Source organism: Ursus americanus, chromosome 4 (genome assembly GCF_024610735.1).
Source record: "Ursus americanus isolate L20-20 chromosome 4, mUrsAme1.1.p, whole genome shotgun sequence".
Taxonomy (NCBI): Eukaryota; Metazoa; Chordata; class Mammalia; order Carnivora; family Ursidae; genus Ursus; species Ursus americanus.
The window spans coordinates 17,929,446-17,949,226 of NC_142130.1; the positions used below are offsets into that span (position 1 = coordinate 17,929,446).

The 19,781-nt window shown below is 36.7% G+C and overlaps 1 long non-coding RNA gene across 1 annotated transcript in view; it reads right to left on the reverse strand.

Moving 5' to 3' along the window:
- Nucleotides 1-1,697: 1,697 nt before the first annotated feature.
- Nucleotides 1,698-19,781, reverse strand: part of LOC123786421 (uncharacterized) — a 139,850-nt gene continuing 121,766 nt past the window's right edge. The window contains exons 3-4 of the long non-coding RNA XR_006777963.2: nt 4,365-4,440; nt 1,698-1,874 (exon numbers count right to left, since the gene is read on the reverse strand). This is a non-coding gene — a long non-coding RNA (uncharacterized LOC123786421). The remainder of the gene's footprint in view (nt 1,875-4,364; nt 4,441-19,781) is intronic.

Consider the following 19,781-nt stretch of genomic DNA (forward strand, 5'->3'; position numbering starts at 1 on the left):
GTAGAGATAGGAAACTTCTATCTTTTTTGGAAGCTGAGCTAAAAGCTGCTCCCACTACTCTCCACTCTTTAGAAGTTAGTAGGACTCCAAGAACCACCATAACCTTTTTTAACCCAAATGCCAACTCTCGGGTTTTTGAGGACAGCTTTATGTTTTCCTAGAATTTTCTCCTCTCCCATAGAAATAACCTTAGCATCTTCATCAAAAGGATCTAATATTACATAGTTTCTAGTCCCATACCACCTTATTCACTTTACCAGAACTCCCACTTGCCTGAAAACACACACACCTTCACTATTATCCTTTACATACTCAAACTGAACTAGAAAACTGAAATACCGACACTAAACAACAGAGAAAAGCATCTATATCTAACTTATGTGTAGTCCCAGCTGCCAGATGTTAGAAGTTTCTGCCCCAAGGACAGCAGGGGAGTAAGAACAAGTCTAAAGGGCTCCATGGGGATAAAGGGAGATCATGCAAAGCAGGAATATGTTCCAGCTGTTGGAACTTCAGCAGTCTAAGTACTGAGTGGAACAGATGATACGTTCCAGGACATTTTTCCCTTGGGTCATGTGAATTTTAGGATTGAAGAATCTAGCAGAATAAAAATAGGTTCTGAATAAAATTACAGCATATTGAAGATGAATAAATTTGGCTCTAATAGCCTAATAAAACAGGCTGCATTATCTTTCAGCCAGTTTTTACACAAAGTAAATGCTATTCTCAACCCCCTTTAAGCATTTGAAAGAAAAAATTTTACTTGATTTTTCAAGCTTCACATGAATTAGTTTATCAGAGTAAGATGGAGAATTAATCAAAACAAAAGCATTATATTTTACTTCCAAATAGATTTTAAACATCTTAAGGGCAAGGGCCATTTTTTTTCCCTGTATTTCATCCAGTGATTGGAATATGAAGGATATTCAAATTATGTGCTTATTAATATAAAAATAATTAATGAATAAGTGAAAACATTTTATAAGAATAGGAAATGTCTTAAACTTTTGGTTACTTTTCAGTGTCTTTACTACTGGATCTGCAGAAATAACCAAAAATTTCAAATTGTTCTTTGAAATTTGATCTCTCTTGTGTATTCCACTGATAACCACAAACAGCTTATACAAATCCTATTGAAAAGCATTGAGGCCTTCCATTTGCACAAGACAAGAGGAAGACCTTATTTCTTAACCTTATCTTCTCTTTCTTGGCTCTCCTGTCTTTGCTAGTAACTTTTTATGATCATCAGCAGTTTCTCTTAAGTAGCATTCGTTGCTCAGAAACCTCAACTACCACCATCTCTTTATAAGACATCACAAATGTTTTAGTTAGTTTGCGTTGAGAGCCTCCCAGCCTTGCTTTTTCCCTTTTACTTTATTCAGTGCTTGACCCCATTGTTTCAGTTTCCAGTAAGTCTTGTCACTTCCACTAATAAGAAAGAACGGAGTCACACTGCCTTAGATCCCAAATCTCATGAGGAATAAGTCTGCTGGCTATACATAAAACTTTTAAATTCATGAGGCTTCTTGAATAAGAAGTTGTCAAAATAACATTGGCAGTAGTTGAGTAATTTGGAAGGCTAAATTAAGACACTTCCTAAGGGTGAGTTTAGAGAAGCTTGGCTTTAATCTTTCTGAGATAAATACTTAACAAAATGAAAAATTCTTAGGATAAAACCATTTTCAAACTATGGACAAGAAACTAGGGGATGATTTGTTATAGCCTTAAGGACACAGGGAAACAGAGCAAAGGACGCTATTAGTTTTTGAGTAACTAAAGTTTGAATTTACTTACATGAATTGCTACATCCTCCTAAACTTTGGCCAGAAGATTCTCTTTGCAAAAGCATCTGTGGTATTATAAGTTCTTTCATGCTGCAAAGACAGGAATACTTTTTAAGTTGGATATTTCTTCAATCTTAAGCCACTCACTCCAATTTTATTAAAATTTTTTTCATGATAATCCTCATAATGCTATATATGTGTACATGTGGTTAAGTATGTATATATGCACATGTCTATCTGCATGCATCCTTATGAGATATGAGCTTCTATTCTTGATTCTTTATTAACCAAAGAGGTTCATACACCCTCTTTAAAAGTAAGCCAAAGAAACTCATAACATGTTAATGCCACAAAGTTCCCCAGGGATCATATAGTTCAACATCTTCATTTTATAGATGAAGTAACTGAGGCCCAGAGGTTAAATGACTAGGCAACAATTATAGAGTGCAATTTAAATGGCCCTGCGGACCTCAAAACAGCTTATTCATTGGCCTGCAATGACCCTCGTCCTCTCCTACCTGGTCTAAAATTCCCATCAGATTCACGATGCCTGGCACTTAAAGTATTCATATCAATTAATCAACTGGGATTAGGATGGAATCATTGTTCTTTTATGAACAGTGTTAAAACTGGGGCTGGAATGAAGAAAAAATATGAACTAAGCACAATTTGTCTTTGATATCCCTTTTGGCCTCTTTTACCCCCTCTTGCTTTTTTCTTTTACAACCTCAGAGGACTCTAGCTTCTGAAGTCTGCTCCCAGCTCCACTCCTACTGGGGTTTTTAATTCCCAGCAGTGACCCAGACCTGCCTACCTTACTTCACTGACTAGGCAAACTTTTGTGACATGTCTTCTATTAATCTATGTTAACGAGGCCCTGCTGTAGTAGACTACAATCTAGAAGCCACTACCATTTCCCCAATCCTTCAAATAATCTATGACTTGCTAGCATTTCAAATATTGAGTCATAATATAAGGCTCCCCATATCTCATAGCTTTAAAATACTGACCCCAGTGGAGTAATTCCAGAACAGCAAGAGTCGTAGGTAGGTATGCCCCTCCCCCAAATTCAACTTTTCAACAGTGTACCATTGGAATTCTCCTAGTTATTACCTTTGTTTCACAACTGCTCCTAGATGTCTCCCACCAGAGCCTATCAATACCCTTTGCTTCTTAACATTCTCCTGTGTCAATTGCAAGGATTCAAGAACATTTTTTTTTAAGATTTATTTATTCATTTTAGAGAGAGACTATGAGCACACATAGGAGGGGCAGAGGGAGAGGGAGAGGAAGAGAATCTCCAACAGACCCTGGCTGATTACAGAGCACAGTATGGGACTCAATCCTGTGACTCTGAAATTGTGACATGAGCTGAAACCAAGAGTCAGCCGCTCAACCGACTGAGCCATCCAGGTGCCCCAAGTAAAGAGCATTTTAGTTATTCATCCAAAAAAACGGTTGTGAACTTTTTCTCTGGCTAATCTAATGGTCTCTATTTTAGAGCACCAATATGTCAATTCGCCCTTTCCAGTATTATGTTTGGTTTGGATTTTTAAGATCAGCTGAAGTTTCTTGATCTTAATGTAGTTAATCATGCTCCCCTAGTAACATTGACAAGAACAATTACAATAGAACATTTACCGAATACTCCCTATGTGTCAGTTAGCTAAACAAACACATTATATGTTTTGTCTCGTGTAATCAGTTCAACACTTCGACCTATATGCTACTAACATCTCTTGTTTTGTTGATGTGGAAACTGTTAGATGTGTGGTCTTGGGAAAATTACCTACACCTTTCTAGATTTCTCTAAAATGGGAATAATATTAATCTCATTGAGGAATCAACAAAATAATCCATAATCCATAATCCAAGTGAGATGTTTGTGCCTGACCTATAGTAAGTGTTCCCTAAATGTTAGCATTCATTGAGTAACTGCTCCACATACTATACCTAGTATGTGGTGAAGCATGAGATCAAAGCCAGGCAGTCAGCCTCTGGAGATACACTCTGCTGTCTCTAAAATGATATGCATAAAGCACTTATAAATAATGGTTATTATCAAACATGAGAAGCCTAGATTCTGAAGCATGAAAACAGCTATCTCCTTACAGTTTGCTTTTCCCAACGAACTTTAAGTTTGAATCCTGAAATTTTTAGTTTTAGTTTTACTATCTCCTTTAACAAATTTAAAATTCTGCAGCAGCAGCAGTCTTATTCATTATAAATGCTGACATATAAATGCTGTCAATGAAAAAACTTAAGTCCAAGACAAAATTCACAAAGGTATGAACTTGTTGCAAGGAAACTCATCTTTTGTTTCAACAGAGTTTCAGAAGTTTTAGGAAGGAGACTAAGTTTTATACAGGAAATACTGAGACAATCTCTGATTGTGGCAAGTATTCTATAAAGTTTGGGATTTGGGAAGTAAAGGAGACTTTCTAACTGGTCTTCAGATAAATTAACAGTCCTTGGCTGACTATAAAAAGGCTAGCAGAAGTTTAGGGACATTTCAAAAAGAGGAAGGAAGAATCTTTTGCCTCTGTTTGGGGCAGAGGATTATCAGTAGTTGGGCATTACCTGGAACAACTGGAGTTGATGGTAGCTGTTATGGCAAGTCATTTCTCAATATTCCCAAGTAATCTTCATCAGAACCCTGTAAGAAAGGTGAGACAGTCATTCTTACTCCCTCCATGGCCAGAAATAGTAGCTGATGAATTAAGGCTTTCTAAGACCACGCAGCTAACAAAGTGAAGCACTCAGACAAGAATCTAGATTTTCTCATCCTGTGTTTATTATACTTTCCACCATGTCATATTGATTATTCCATACCTTTTTTGCCAATTTAGATATGCTTTGATTGAAACCAGGACTCCTTTATTTAATGTGGATTCAAAAGATATTTTTGCCATGAACTTGAGAAACGATCTGGAAATCATTTTATTCCCACTAGCCATTAGATGGGATTTTACTTTCAGAAGAAGAAAGCCCACATGGTGCTATTTAAAAGTTTCTCCTGCTGACTTCTAGAATAAAAATTTGTTAATCTGATCTTTTGCCCCCCTTAAATAGCTCTTAAAACATGTAAAAACTATTCAGGCACTATCCATTTTGTACACAACTGTATTTCATATATAAGAGGTATTTTTTCTTATGTCAGCTTTTCAAAGGCTTATTTTGTACTTCTTACTTCCTTTTTGACAGCTAAAGCTACTAAGTTAGAAGAATCTTTCTTGTAACTGGTGAAGTGGTCAGTTAAACACACAAGGACTTTTTCCCTCTACATACAATTTCCTCTCCATTTTTGTAAAGTTTAGTCTCAAGCAGTTTTGCCTTGCTCAAAAATAGCATGACATCGTAGAGAGACCTAAGTAGATTGAGGTCATTTAGGTGCCTGAGCAACAGAGCAGGCACCAGGAGACTTGCATAACTGGTTTTAATGAATACCTTTAAAATACAGTTACAGAGTTCATATTCTAAAACCTTTTATAACTGTCAAACAATTAGTAACTGTAGAAGAAAATGCAAGCTGGGACCACCACAATCTCCATTATTTCATCCTCTTTCTCTCCCCTACCTCTACCCTCACCAGTGTGAAGATTATTGATGCTGCAAGTGAATTAAAAGAAAGTCAGCATTCCCAAGAAAATTATATCCATTTTGATTACTGAAATTAGTAGTAATTACTATAATCCATCTATGGTAATACAAATACATTTCCTGGAAATTGCAAAGAAAATAAAGATTAAGATTTAAACTAAAAATCTACAGAGGAAGGCTAGTATAACCTTTGAGGGTTGTCTTTTTTTTAACTCAATTGCTGATTTTTGAGAAAGGAATTTAGTTTATAATTTGTTATCAACATGCATTAAAGAAAAAGAAGAGGATTCCAAACTAGCAAAACTATAAAGGCAAACTAAACCTTTTCTGTGGTTATGTGAATAGTATGGGGAAGGGAAAAGAGAAAGGATAGACCAATGGGCTACTTGTTTCTGAAGCAGTATTTCATTGGCCGCTGAGAAAAACAAACCAGACTCTGAGGCCAAGATATTCCAAAGAGGGAACATGACTGCCAGAAAGTGCTCTCATTTCAAGCTAAAATTTTTGTGGGCTAATGGAAGTAAGTGAAGGATTAGTGAGAAAGGTAATGCATTGTACCTTTAACATTTATCTCTATACTTTTTTATTCTAAGTTATCATCTTTAAAATAGTGGTGGCTTAACATTATTTAAGCTTGACCACTCAAAAGTGAAGCTTGTTTTTTATATAAAATAAAAATACACAGGAAAACAACAATTAAGGGGCACCTAGGTGGCTCAGTCAGTTAAGTGTCTGCCTTCAGCTCAGGTCACGATCCCAGGTCCCTGGGATGGGGCCCCACATCGGGCTCCCTACTCAGTGGGGAGTCTGCTTCTCCCTCTCCACCAACTTGTGCCCTCGTTTGCTCTGTCTCTCTCTCTCCCAAGTAAATAAATAAAATCTTAAAAAAAAAAAAACAATTAAACCATAGAGAACACTACTACTTAGAAATCCTAAAGAATGGTCCTAGAACTTAAATCTTTCTTTTTGGAACTAACAGCAGTGGCAGCTATTGTTACCTGGTGGCAGTATATCTTAGTAGCAGAATAATCTTTTTCAAAAACTGTATTAACTTCCTGAATATAGAATCTAAAAAGGAAGACATGAGGTGATGCCTAATGAATTGTCATGACATTTTTTGGGGGGGAGGACCTGGTTTGAATGATGATTTGCTTGTTTGAGGTCTCTTTTCATTTACTTTTTTTCCTCTCAAATTTAGTTAAATCTGAGAGTATCATTATAATAGCTAGCCTAAACTTTCAAGCATGTTTACTTGGCTTAGGAAAGAATTCTACAAAGTAATCTGAGGGTCAATGTAAAACAGTTAATTAGATCATTAAACAACTACCTAATTTGATTACTATAAAAGCTCAATTAACGGAGATGTGAAATAGATGATTTCATAATTTCATCCATATTGCAACTAAACTGAATAGGCTATGTGGTCCATATATTTATTGCTCAATGCTTGGCCATTAAGACAAGCACGAAAATAATGAATATTGGACTCATCTGTGAAGACTGTAATAGGACACCTTGTACAAAGACTTCCAGTGGTGACTATATGACTATATATATGATTTATATACTATATATAATATATTTATAAATATATTTATATTATTATATAACATATAATATTATATAACATATAATGTATAAATATATTTTATATCATATAAATATAAACATGATTTGATTATATGATTTATATAATATATATTTATATTATAATTTATGTGATTTATAGAATATATAATTACATATGATTGATATATATTAATTACAAATTAATTGATATAAATATAATATATATATGATTTAGGATTTTTCTCTTTCTTCTATATTACTTTCCCTATACCATACAACTTCCAAACCATAAGTTAGGATTGAACTGTTTAAGGTCCAAAATTAGGGCTGAATTTCCAGCTGCCCACTAGTTTTCAATTGTCCTTTATAATAGTAAACTCAAGATCAAAGATAAAGAAAACTACATGCACCTAAGTCCTACTGTGTCAGTTATTTTCATTTATAGCATTAATTGAATCTTCACAACTAGGCAGCATGAAAAGTGCCATCATTCCCACTGTCCAGAAGAGGACATCCAAGTTCAGGGAAGTTAAGGAATCAGTGAAAAATACACTAATATTAAGTGACAAAAGCACAAGTCTCCTCCAACTATACCTCTTCTTAAGTGGTTTTAAATTTCACTTTTTAAATGGAAAAAAATGTTTTCTCGTGACATGTGATCATTGTAAAAATTAAAATCGTCCAAAGAAAATTAAAGGATCACCTCTTGGCCAGTTTAGACACACACATACAAACACATATATACACACTCCAAATATGACCATACAGCAATCCTGGCAGCTTCCTCCTTCCCCATGGGGAAGTATCTCTGACTGTTCAATTATTTTAATTTTTATTGAGTTGAAGTCAAATCTGCTTACTAAGACTACAGAATAAATAATATGTTAAAAGCTTTATCAATACTGTATTTGAAAACAATTCTCATGCCCCAACTTAGAATTTTCTTCCTCAGGTTTACCATGCCCACAGCTCCTTCAACTCTCTCTCATGTGATAGGGTCTCCATTTCTGTAATTTTCCTAGATAATATCTTGGAATTAACAATATTCTGGATATAGATTGATCAGTTGCAGAATACTTAACTCTCTCAATCTGGACGTTTGATTTTAAAGCACTTTCTTGAGCATATTACTTTTACTACTGAAATTTAGGTTTGCATTTACTTTCTAGGGCATCTAGGGTAGTAAATTTTCTCCTCCTACTGAGTTTACAAACAATTGAAACGCCTAAGTAATTCTGCCAGATTGTCTGCCTTTTATATTTGAACACTTATCTGTCTTAATCTAATTGCATATCCTCCACATTAATTCCTATCATGTTACCATTATTTGCCTATAATCCAAACATGCCAAAAATTTTTGAATCAGTTCTATCATCCAGTATATTATTATCCTTCCCAGGATTATGTCATTTCCAAATGAACCCATTCACGTCCTATGTCTTTAGGTCGCTAATAAAAATGTCAAGCAGATTAGAACAGAGGTCATAGCCCTGCAATTTGTCACTCAAAACACCCCTCCAACTTGATAGCAATCCAGTAATCAACTGCCTTTCTGTACCATGCCATGGTTCAATAGACAAAAATCATTCAAAGGTATTTTGAATTAGCCCTAAATATCTACTATACTTCACTTAATGACTGCAGCATAAAATGTGATAAAATCACATTCTGTTTGTATTCTAGATGACACATGGCCATTTTGTTGTTATTGTTCATAGTTATGCACTTCTTACAGGGTATATTAGAAAAGATATCACTGGTATATTACAAACCTGTGGCCTAATAGATATTTTCTTTTAGAATAAGGTTAAGTTTTAGTTTTAAAAAATGAGCTGATTTAAAGAAAAATTTTAGGTATATCAAAGTAGAAATGGTGTGTGAATATGACAAACAAACACTAAGGTGTTAAGAAAATGACTAAAAATAGGGAAACCCTGAATACAGAAAATACAGAAAACCTTGTAGTTTACAAAACACAAATGCATCATCTGTTCAACATAAAACTACAAAAGAGGGTACATGAGAGACATCAAATACATACAGAATGCCTTACAGAACACACAGCCACGGAGGAGGGGAAAAAAGATGGCGGAGGAGTAGGGGACCCCTTTTTCAGCTAGTCCCCTGAATCGAGCTGGATATCTACCAGACCATCCTGAACACCCATGAAATCAGCCTTAGACGCAGGAAGATACATGTGGATCTCTACAAACAACCACCTGCAGCGCTGAGTATTGAGGGACAAAGCGGGAAGCCGTGAATCCACACACAAATATCAGAAGATAAATGGAAGGGGGAGGGAGCAGCCGCCTTTGGGCACTGGGAAGCAGTAGCCTCCTGCACTAGGGAGCATGCTGGCACCCGTGAGAGAGCAGACTGAGACCATGAGCCCAGGAACGCGCACGAGACCAGACTAAAAACTGGAGCTTGGAGTGCTCACAGGAACCAGACTGCTATTGGGAGCTCGGGAGGGGGTGCACAACCAGACTGAAAACCGGCGCTCTGAAGCACGCGTGAACCACACTGAAACAGGGAGCTCGGGAGCGCATGCGGGAACCAAGCCGGCTGGTAGTGTTAGAAGCACAAAGGACAGAGACCTGCAGGCCCTGGAAGTGAGGGCTGGGACAGTGGCTATGGGGCGCACAACCCACAACACTGCGGGGTTTTTAGCAGCACCAAAGAAACAGAGTTAAAATGGCCAGGAGAGCTCAGTGGAGAGTGGACTGCAATCTCTCCGTTCTAAGACAGAGGCTAGGATACAGCCACTGCTGCTCTGACTCTCAGAAGAGTCACAGAAAACAGCTGGGGAAAGCTGCCAGAGAACAAAAGCCTGGAAATACCAGTTCACATTGTGCCCATCCCGAACCCCCCCTCTCAGGGGACAGGCAACTCTACCCAAACAGGGTTGCCTGAGTATCAGTGCGGCAGGCCTCTCCCCCAGAAGGCAGGCTGAAAAAATAAGCCCACATCCCTAAGGTCCCTATAAAACAAGTGCACATTGCCTGGGTCCTGGTCAATAATTTGGGCTCTGTGCATCCCCACAACCTCTCCTCATCAGAATGAGAAGGAGAAACACCCCTCAACAAAGAAAAGATACAGAGACTGTGGCCTCTGCCACAAAACTGATGGATATGGAAATAACCAAATTTTCAGAAATGGAGTTCAGAGTAACAATGGTTAAGATGATGTGTAGGCTTGAAAAAAATACTAACAAAAATATTAATGAGAATATAGAATCTCTAAGGGCAGAAATGAGAGTGAGCCTGGCAGAAATTAAAAATGCTATGCATCAAATGCAGTCTAAACCAGATGCTCTGATGGCCAGGGTAAATGAGGCAGAAGAACAAATTAGTGAATTGGAAGATGCGATGGTAGAAGAGAAAGTTAAAATGGAAACTTGGCTCAAAAAAATCCAATCTCAAGAATGTAGATTACGGGAGATTACGGACTCAATGAAATGTTGAGAATCATTGGCATCCCTGAGGGGGTGGAGAAAGAGAGAGGTCTAGAAGAGATATCTGAACAAATTGTAGCTGAGAACTTAACTAATCTGGCAAAGAAAACTAGCATTTGTGTCCAAGAGGCAGAGAAGACCCCTCTCAAGATCAATGCGAACAGACCTACACTACGTCATGTCATAGTGCATTCACAAATATTAGATCCAAGGATACAGTATTGAAAGCAGCCAGGGGGAAGAAAAGCCTTAAGTACAGAGGGAAGAATATCAGAATAACGTCAGACCTGTCTACAGAGACCTGGCAGGCCAGGAAGTGTTGCCAAGGTATTTTCAAAGCTTTATCTGAGAATAACACGCAGCCAAAGATCCTTTATCCAGCAAGGCTGTCATTCAGAATTGATGGAGAGATAAGGACCTTTGAAGGCTGGCAGAAAGTGAAGGAATTTGTAACCACAAAGCCAGCCCTACATGAGATATTAAGGGGGGTTCTATAAAAGTAAAAAGGCCCCAAGAGTGATACAGAACAGAAATTTACAATCTATAGAAACAAAGACTTCAGAGGCAACATGACATCATTAAAATCATATCTCTAAATAATCACTCTCAATGTGAATGGCATAAATGCTCCCATAAAACGCCACAGAGTTGCAGATTGGGTAGAAAGACATGACCCATCCATATGCTGTCTACAAGAAACTCATTTTGAACCTAAAGATACATCCAGACTGAAAGTGAAGGAATGGAAAACCATTTTTCATGCCAATGGAACTCAAAAGAGAGCTGGGGTAGCAACTCTCATATCAGTCAAATTAGATTTTAAACTAAAGACTGTAGTTAGAGATGTAGAAGGACTCTATATTATTCTTAAAGGATGTATCCAACAAGTGGATATAACAATTATAAATATCTATGCCCCAAACAGGAAAGCAGCTAGATACACAAGCCAACTCTTAACCACAATAAAGAAACATATAGATAATAATATGTTAATAGTTGGGGACCTCAACACTCCACTCTCAGCAACAGACAGATCACCTAAGCAGAAAATCAACAAAGAAACAAGAGCTTTGAATGACATACTGGACCAGATGGACCTCATAGATATATACAGAACACTACACCCCAGAACAACAGAATACTCATTCTTTTCCAATGCACATGGAACTTTCTCCAGATTAGACCATATACTGGGTCACAAAACAGGTCTCAACTGATACCAAAAGACTGAGATTATTCCCTGCATATTCTCAGACGACAATGCTTTGAAACTGGAACTCAATCACAAGGAAAAATTTGGAAGAAACTCAAACACTTAGAAACTAAGAACCATCCTGCTCAAGAATGATTGGGTAAACCAGGGAATTCAGAAGGAGATTAAACAATTCTTGGAGACCAATGAAAATGAAAACACATTGGTCCAAAACCTATGAGAGACAGCAAAGGCAGTCCTAAGGGGAAAATACAAAGCCATCCAAGCCTCACTTAAAAGAATAAAAAATCTAAAATGCAGTTTTTATATTCTCACATCAAAAAGCTGGAGCTGGAACAGAACAGGCCTAAACCATGCATGAGAAGGCAGTTGATCAAGATTAGAGAAGAGATCAATGAATTAGAAACCAGGAGCACAGTAGAGCAGATCAACAGACCTAGAAGCTGGTCCTTTGAAAGAATAAATAAGATCAATAAGCCACTGGCCAGACTTATTCAAAAGAATAGAGAAAGGACCCAAATTATTAAAATTATGAATGAAAGGGGAGCAATCACGACTAACACCAATGAAATAGGAAGGATCATTAGAAACTTTTATCAACAGCTTTATGCCAATAAATTAAACAACCTGAAAGAAATGGATGCCTTCCTGGAAACCTATAAATACCAAGACTGAAACAGGAAGAAATTGATTATTTAAACACACCGATTAATTATGAAGAGATTGAAGCAGTGATCAAAAACCTCCCCAAAAACAAGATTCCAGGGCCTGACAGATTCCCTGGGGAATTCTATCAAACATTCAAAGAAGAAATAATACCTATTCTCCTGAAGCTGTTTCAAAAAATAGAAACAGAAGGAAAACTACCAAACTCATTCTATGAAGCCAGTATTACCTTGATCCCCAAACCAGGCAAAGACCCCATCAAAAAGGAGAATTACAGACTGATATCCCTGATGAATATGGACACCAAAATTTTCAACAAGATCCTAGCTAATAGGATCCAACAGAACATTAAAAAGATTATCCAACATGACCAAGTGGGATTCATCCCTGGGATGCAAGGGTGGTTCAACATTCGCAAATTGATCAGTGTGATAGATCATATCAACAAGAAAAGAGTCAAGAACCATATAATCCCATCAATTAATGCAGAAAAAGCATTTGACAAAATACATCATCCTTTCCTGATTAAAACCCTTCAGAGTGTAGGGATAGAGGGTACATTCCTCAATTTCATAAAAACCACCTATGAAAAGCCTACAGCAAATATCATTCTCATTGGGGAAAAGCTGAAAGCCTTTCCCTTAAGATCAGGAACACGACAAGGATGCCCACTCTCACCATTATTATCAACACAGTACTAGAAGTCCTTGCAACAGCAATCAGACAACAAAAAGAGATAAAAGGTATCCAAATTGGCAAAGAAGAAGTCAAACTGTCTCTCTTCACAGATGACATGATACTCTATATAGAAAACGTAGAAGACTCCACCCCCAAATTACTAGAACTTATAGAGCAATTCAGTAATGTGGCAGGATACAAAATCAATGCTTAGAAATCAGTTGCATTTCTATACACGAACAATGAGACTGAAGAAAGAGAAATGAGGGAATCGATTCCATTTACAATAACACCAAAAATCATACATTATCTCAGACTTAACCAGAGAGGTAAAAGATCTATATTCTAGAAACTACAGATCACTCTTGAAAGACATTGAAGAAGACACAAAAAGATGGAAAAATATTCCATGCTCACGGATCGGAAGAATAAACATAGTTAAAATGTCTATGCTACCCAGAGCAATCTACACTTGCAATGCCATCCCAATCAAAATATCAATGACATTTGTCAAAGAGCTGGATCAAACAGCCCTTAAATTTGTGTGGAACCAGAAAAGGCCCCGAATCGCCAAGGAATTGTTGAAAAGGAAAAACAAAGCTGGGGGCGTCACGTTGCCGGATTTCAAGCTATACTACAAAGCTGTGATCACAAAGACAGCATGGTACTGGCACAAAAACAGACACACAGAACAATGGAACAGAATAGAGAACCCAGAAATGGACCCTCAGCTCTTTGGGCAACTAATCTTTGACAAAGCAGGAAAAAACATCCAGTGGAAAAAAGTCTCTTCAATAAACGGTGCTGGGAAAATTGGACAGCTATATGCAAAAGAATGAAACTTGACCACTCTCTCACACCATACGCAAAGATAAACTCCAAATGGATGAAAGACCTTGATGTGAGACAGGAATCCATCACAATCATAGAGGAGAACATAGGCAGCAACCTCTTTGACATCAGCCACAGCAACTTCTTTTATGACACATCTCCAAAGGCAAGAGAAACAAAAGAAAAAATGAACTTGTGGGACTTCAGAAAGATAAAAAGCCTCTGCACAGCCAAGGAAACAGACAAAAAAACTAAGAGGCAGCCCATGGAATGGGAGAAGATATTTGCAAATGACACTACAGATAAAAGACTGGTATCCAAGATCTACAAAGAACTTCTCAAACTCAATACATGAGAAATAAATAATCAAATCAAAAAAGGGGCAAAAAATATGAAGAGACACTTTTCCAATGAAGACATACAAATGGCTAATAGACACATGAAAAAATGTTCAACATCATCAGCCATCAGGGAAATTCAAATCAAAACCACATTGAGAAACCACCTTACGCCAGTTAGAATGGCAAAAATGGACAAAGCAAGAAACAACAAATGTTGGAGAGGATGTGGAGAAAGGGGATCTCTCTTACACTGTTGGTGGAATGCAAGTTGGTACAGCCACTCTGGAGAACAGTGTGGAGGTCCCTTAAAAAGTTAAAAATAGAGCTACCCTATGATCCAGCAATTGCACTACTGGGTATTTAACCCAAAGATACAGACATAGTGAAGAGAAGGGCCATATGCACCCCAATGTTCATAGCAGCATTGTCCATAGTAGCTAAATTGCGGAAGGAACCGAGATGCCCTTCAACAGATGACTGGATTAAGAAGATGTGGTCCATATATACAATGGAATATTACTCAGCTATCAGAAAGAATGATTACCCAACATTTGCAGCAACATGGACAGGACTGGAGGAGATTATGCTAAGTGAAATAAGTAAAGCAGAGAAAAACAATTATCATATGGTTTCACTCATTTATGGAACATAAGAAATAGCAGGAAGATCGGTAGGAGAAGGAAGGGAAAAGTGAGTGGGGGCGGTAAACAGAAGGGGGAATGAACCATGAGAGACTATGGACTCTGGGAAACAAACTGAGGGCTTCATAGGGGGGGTGGGGGACTGGGATAGGCCAGTGATGGGTATTAAGGAGGGCACATATTGTATGGAGCACTGGGTGTTATACGCAAATAAAGAAGCATGGAACATTACATCAAAAACTAAGGATATACTGTATGGTGACTAACATAACACAATAAAAAATTATTATTAAAAAGAAAAGAACACACAGCCACTATTCTTAGTAAGTTTCAAAAAAAATAGGAAAAGATCACACAGTTTTACTTGTCTTAAGGAAACATTTATAGGTTCCTAGGAATCAACATCTGCCTCTAATACTTTAAGAAAGAGGCAGGGTTAAAATATAACAATAGAAATGTACTTTTCAGTATTTTCCCTAAAATGCTCACAAGCCATCTGTCTAATAATCTGCTCCATAACTGTGTATGGCCTCAAGCTTCTGAGTCTACGATTTCTAGTATACTTTTACATCCACTATGAAAATTGGAATACTGCCTATCTCCATTCTTTTGACACTTCTACTACCCCAAATTCTTCCAAGATACCTTGCAATAGCTCCTAAATCACAGATGGATTTTTTTTGCTACTCTAGCATGTATTTCATTTGACCCCAAGGACTTGAATTAATTTAAACCATCTGCATATTCTCATCAATCAGTCAATAAACATTTTGAGCATTCACTAAGTGCTGAGCAATATGTTTAAAATTGTTTGCCCTGGGAAGCTCAGAGTTTAGCAGGGGAGAAATACATGTAAATAAATACATATTTACTTACAATATGACAAGTACTGCAATAGAAATATGTAGAGTGCCATGTGGATACAGGGCAAAAACCATCCACTTTTGCATGGCTTTAAGAAGGTGGAGGTATGTGAGTTAGGTCTTAAAACTGTCCATGAATGCCTCCAGAAGAAGAGTGGCATTTGCATAAAAGGATTAGTAAACCCAATATTGAGGAAGCACTGAGAAGTTTGGCAAAGCTGGAGCTCAAAAAGCATGAAAGCAGTAGACAGATGAGATGAAAGAAAAGCTCAAAACAGCATGATGAGCTTTATGTACAATGAAAAGAAGTTTGGAGTTAGTTCTATAAATTATACAGAACCAAAAAAATGTTTTTAAGCAGGGGAATGACAAGATTTATTTTTAGAGAAATAATTTGTAGGAGTAAAGAAGTTGTTTTCTTTACTTGATTGGAGAGTGAGGGAAGGAAATGTATGCCAAGCAGCATCAAGAACTTTTAAGGAGGCTGCTGTGATAATCCAGGAAAACAATAATTAGGGCCAGAAGCTAGGTGTTTTCCTATTTGAGCCTTTAATCTCTCATCAACATGTTCTACCAATTTGATAATCAGTTTGATAGAAGAGGTTAAAAAAAAGAGTATTAATTCTATTTCACCTATTAATGTTAGAATTTAGTGAGATCTATCATCTTTTTCTACTTTTCTAAAAATATACAAAAAATTTTAAATAATCAAAAGCCAATTTTTTTAGCATTTTCTATATGCTTCAGATTATTCTAGGCTTTTATCCTTTCTGACATTATTATTAGAGATTTCTGTTATTCTATTTGAATTTGGTTACACTTACAATTTGGTTATGTAGCAAAACTTGTTAGATGCCCAGTGTTATGTATCTATCTCCTTTTAATTTAGTAATAGAACTCCAAAATTCTAGGTAGAAACACATATCTAGACTAAAGTTTGCATTTTCCAGCCTTTGATATAGCTAGGTGTGGCCATCTAAGTAATTTTGGCCAAGGGAAGTAAGAGCTAGTATGTGTATAGGGTAGAGAAATGCCCTTCTTCCCTTCCCTTCCTTTCCTGGTGGTTGGAATATACATATGATGGCTGGAACTAGAGAAGTCATATTAGACCATGAGGTGACCTTGAGAATGGCATCTATATGCAAAAGACCCACACAGAAGCATGGGTCCACAAGAAACTCATGAAGCACAGATACCATACCAGTCCTGGATTATCCACCCTCAGGCTTTAACGGGAAAGAGAAAGAAATTTCTATCCTGTTTAAGCTATTATAACTTTAAGTTCCTAGCAGCCAAACCTAATCCTAAGTGATAAGATACCCCTTTGACATTTTTAAATTCTAATCTCTTCTATCTTCTCTTTAAAGATCATAAAGGCAAGTATAATAATAAGTACAAACACCACTGATACTCTATGTCCATATCCTCCAATTCTTGTGTACCACATAGGTTTATCTGGGGCCTCTCTTTTCTCCCTCATTGGAGTAATCTCAAATTGTAAAGTCAATGTATCATTTGAAGGCCTATCGTTATTACTGAGATGTCGTTTCTTTTAAGTTCACAGGTCAAGGGAGTCTACTTATCTTTTCTAAAAACTCTTAGAAATCCACATTCTCAGAAAAATAGCTCTAAATGCAAACTGCCTGGATTCAAATCCGGCTCTGCTAATTTTCTGTGTGATGTTGGGCAAATTACTTAATCTTTCTAAACCACAGTTTCTTCATCTTAAAACTGGGATAATAGATATGAGGATTAAATAGGACAATGTAAAACACTTACTACAGTGCCTTGTATATTGTAACTGTTCACTAAGTAAGAGCTATCATTACTTTGCTTGACTCAGTGGTCCTGAACTCCCTCATTCCCTTTGTATGGTTTTACAAATTCCAAAATGACATGGTCACTGTGATCCATGGTCTTTCTTTTTTTTTTTCTTTCAAGATTGCATTTATTTATTTGACAGAGAGAGAGACAGCCAGCGAGAGAGGGAACATGAGCAGGGGGAGTGGGAGAGGAAGAAGCAGGCTCCCAGCAGAGGAGCCTGATGTGGGGCTCAATCCTAGGACTCCAGGATCGCACCCTGTGCCGAAGGCAGATGCTTAATGACTGAGCCACCTAGGCGCGCCATGATCCATGGTCTTTCACACCTTCATAACTCCAAGAAGTTATCTTTCATTGATCAGATTAAGCTCAGACAAGAGGTTTGAATCACTGCTTCCTCAACTTTTTGAAGGACAAAAATTCAGATATATATTACCATTCTTTTGGTATTTTATCTGAACAAGTGTGTCATTATGCCATTTCAATATTCAATTCTAGTTCTAAACCCCACCCATTCTGATCTCAAGATAATAATCACATCCTTACCTAATACGTCAATTTCACCTTCTTCATTATTTATGTTCTGCATTGGTATGGAGATATTTAAGGCCACAAGTGTTACCAATGACCCTCTTCCTTATTTTCTCCAGTGAAAATGAATCTTTTCTACTACTGATCAGTAGTTAGACCTGCTTTTCTGTATATTATTTGGATTTAACGTTTTTTTCTTAATAAACATTATCTCTATCTCTAAACTTTTAAATTTGACTGTCAGTACATTCTGCAGGTTTCTTTCTAGGTTTTGCAAAATATATTCCAACTTTTCCCAGGTGCCCAATTAGTTTGGAAAGCCTATTTCTATCTCCTGATACTATATATTCAGTTAGGTATTCACTAGTAATATCTCCCTTTTTTTCACCATTTGCGTTCTCCAGGATTCTAAAGTCATTTAACACCATTCTATTTTTTTTTATTTCCCTTATCACCAAAAGTGAATAATGGTCAGTAGTTTCAATGCCTTTCAGGTTTTCTGTCTTCCAGTAAATCTTCATGCAGCTACAGGCATATTTATCTTTAATAAAGAGTAAATAAACATCTACCATTAAGACTCTTTTTCCTAAGTCATCAGGGGCTTTCTTAAACATATTAACTCTTCTGAATTCCTAATGCTAATTTTTAAATGTGAAAATAATTTCAGTGAGGCTTCCAGTCATATAATTATGGAACCAAAATTAGAAGTCATTGTTCTTTCTGCTATACCACACTATCACAGAGCTTAAATAACTTCAGGTCTCAAACTCTTAAAATCTAGTTAGAGACTAAAAGTAATACACATGGAGTAAGTAATAAACAATAAAAGACTATAAATTACATTATGCTAAGTTGTAAAAACCATTATAAACAAAATAAGGTCAGTGCAAAAATATGGATACAATACTGTGGGACAAAGAGATTTGCACAGACAGAAGAGATTAGGAATGACGTCATTAAGAAGGTGGGATTTTAACTGTGCCTTTAAGAATGGTCATCCTTCAGTAGGCAATACTTTAAAGGAAGATTTTCCAGGAAAGTTAAGACAAATACTAAGAATATCCACGACACATTCCTAAGAGGACACAGCCTAATAAGATCAGAAGGAATGTGTTGTCACCAATGGTGTTTTCTAAGTAGAAATGACTCACAATATGGTGGACCTTGAGGGTCTGACATTGGAATAAGCATGGATCAGCACACAGTGTTTCCCTAACTGAAACTCTACAAGCACAGCCTTAGTAGTCTACGAGTTTTCCACAAAGATTTTTAAATTTTATGTTTTTCATTTATTTGATTATCTAAGCAAAATTTATACTTGGTGTAGATTTATCCATCTGACCACCTCAATACCAAGTATTGACAGGAGATCTCAGCACCCACATCTGTGTATGTATGTGATTATACTGGTGCTAATTACTTTAATTATTGAGGGTTCCTGAGAACAAAATAGAAGTTGACTCAATACATAAGTGATGCATTCACACCAAACAAGGTCTAAATGGTGTCATACAGTAATGTATGAATAAAGGTTCTGAAGCAATTCAAATGAAAAAAAAATATCACACAGTGACACAGGCATAACAATGCAAAAGACATATCTCTAAAATCAATACTATATTCACATGTTAAGCAGAGATTTGGTATGTGCAAAACATTATATGTCTCATTAAATTTATGCTAATTAAAATTTTACTAAATTTTCGGTTTTGTTCATATTAAATTTATAAAATTTGCCTTTATTCTTGTATAAGAACTATAAACAAATAGATTATATATAGCTTTCTGT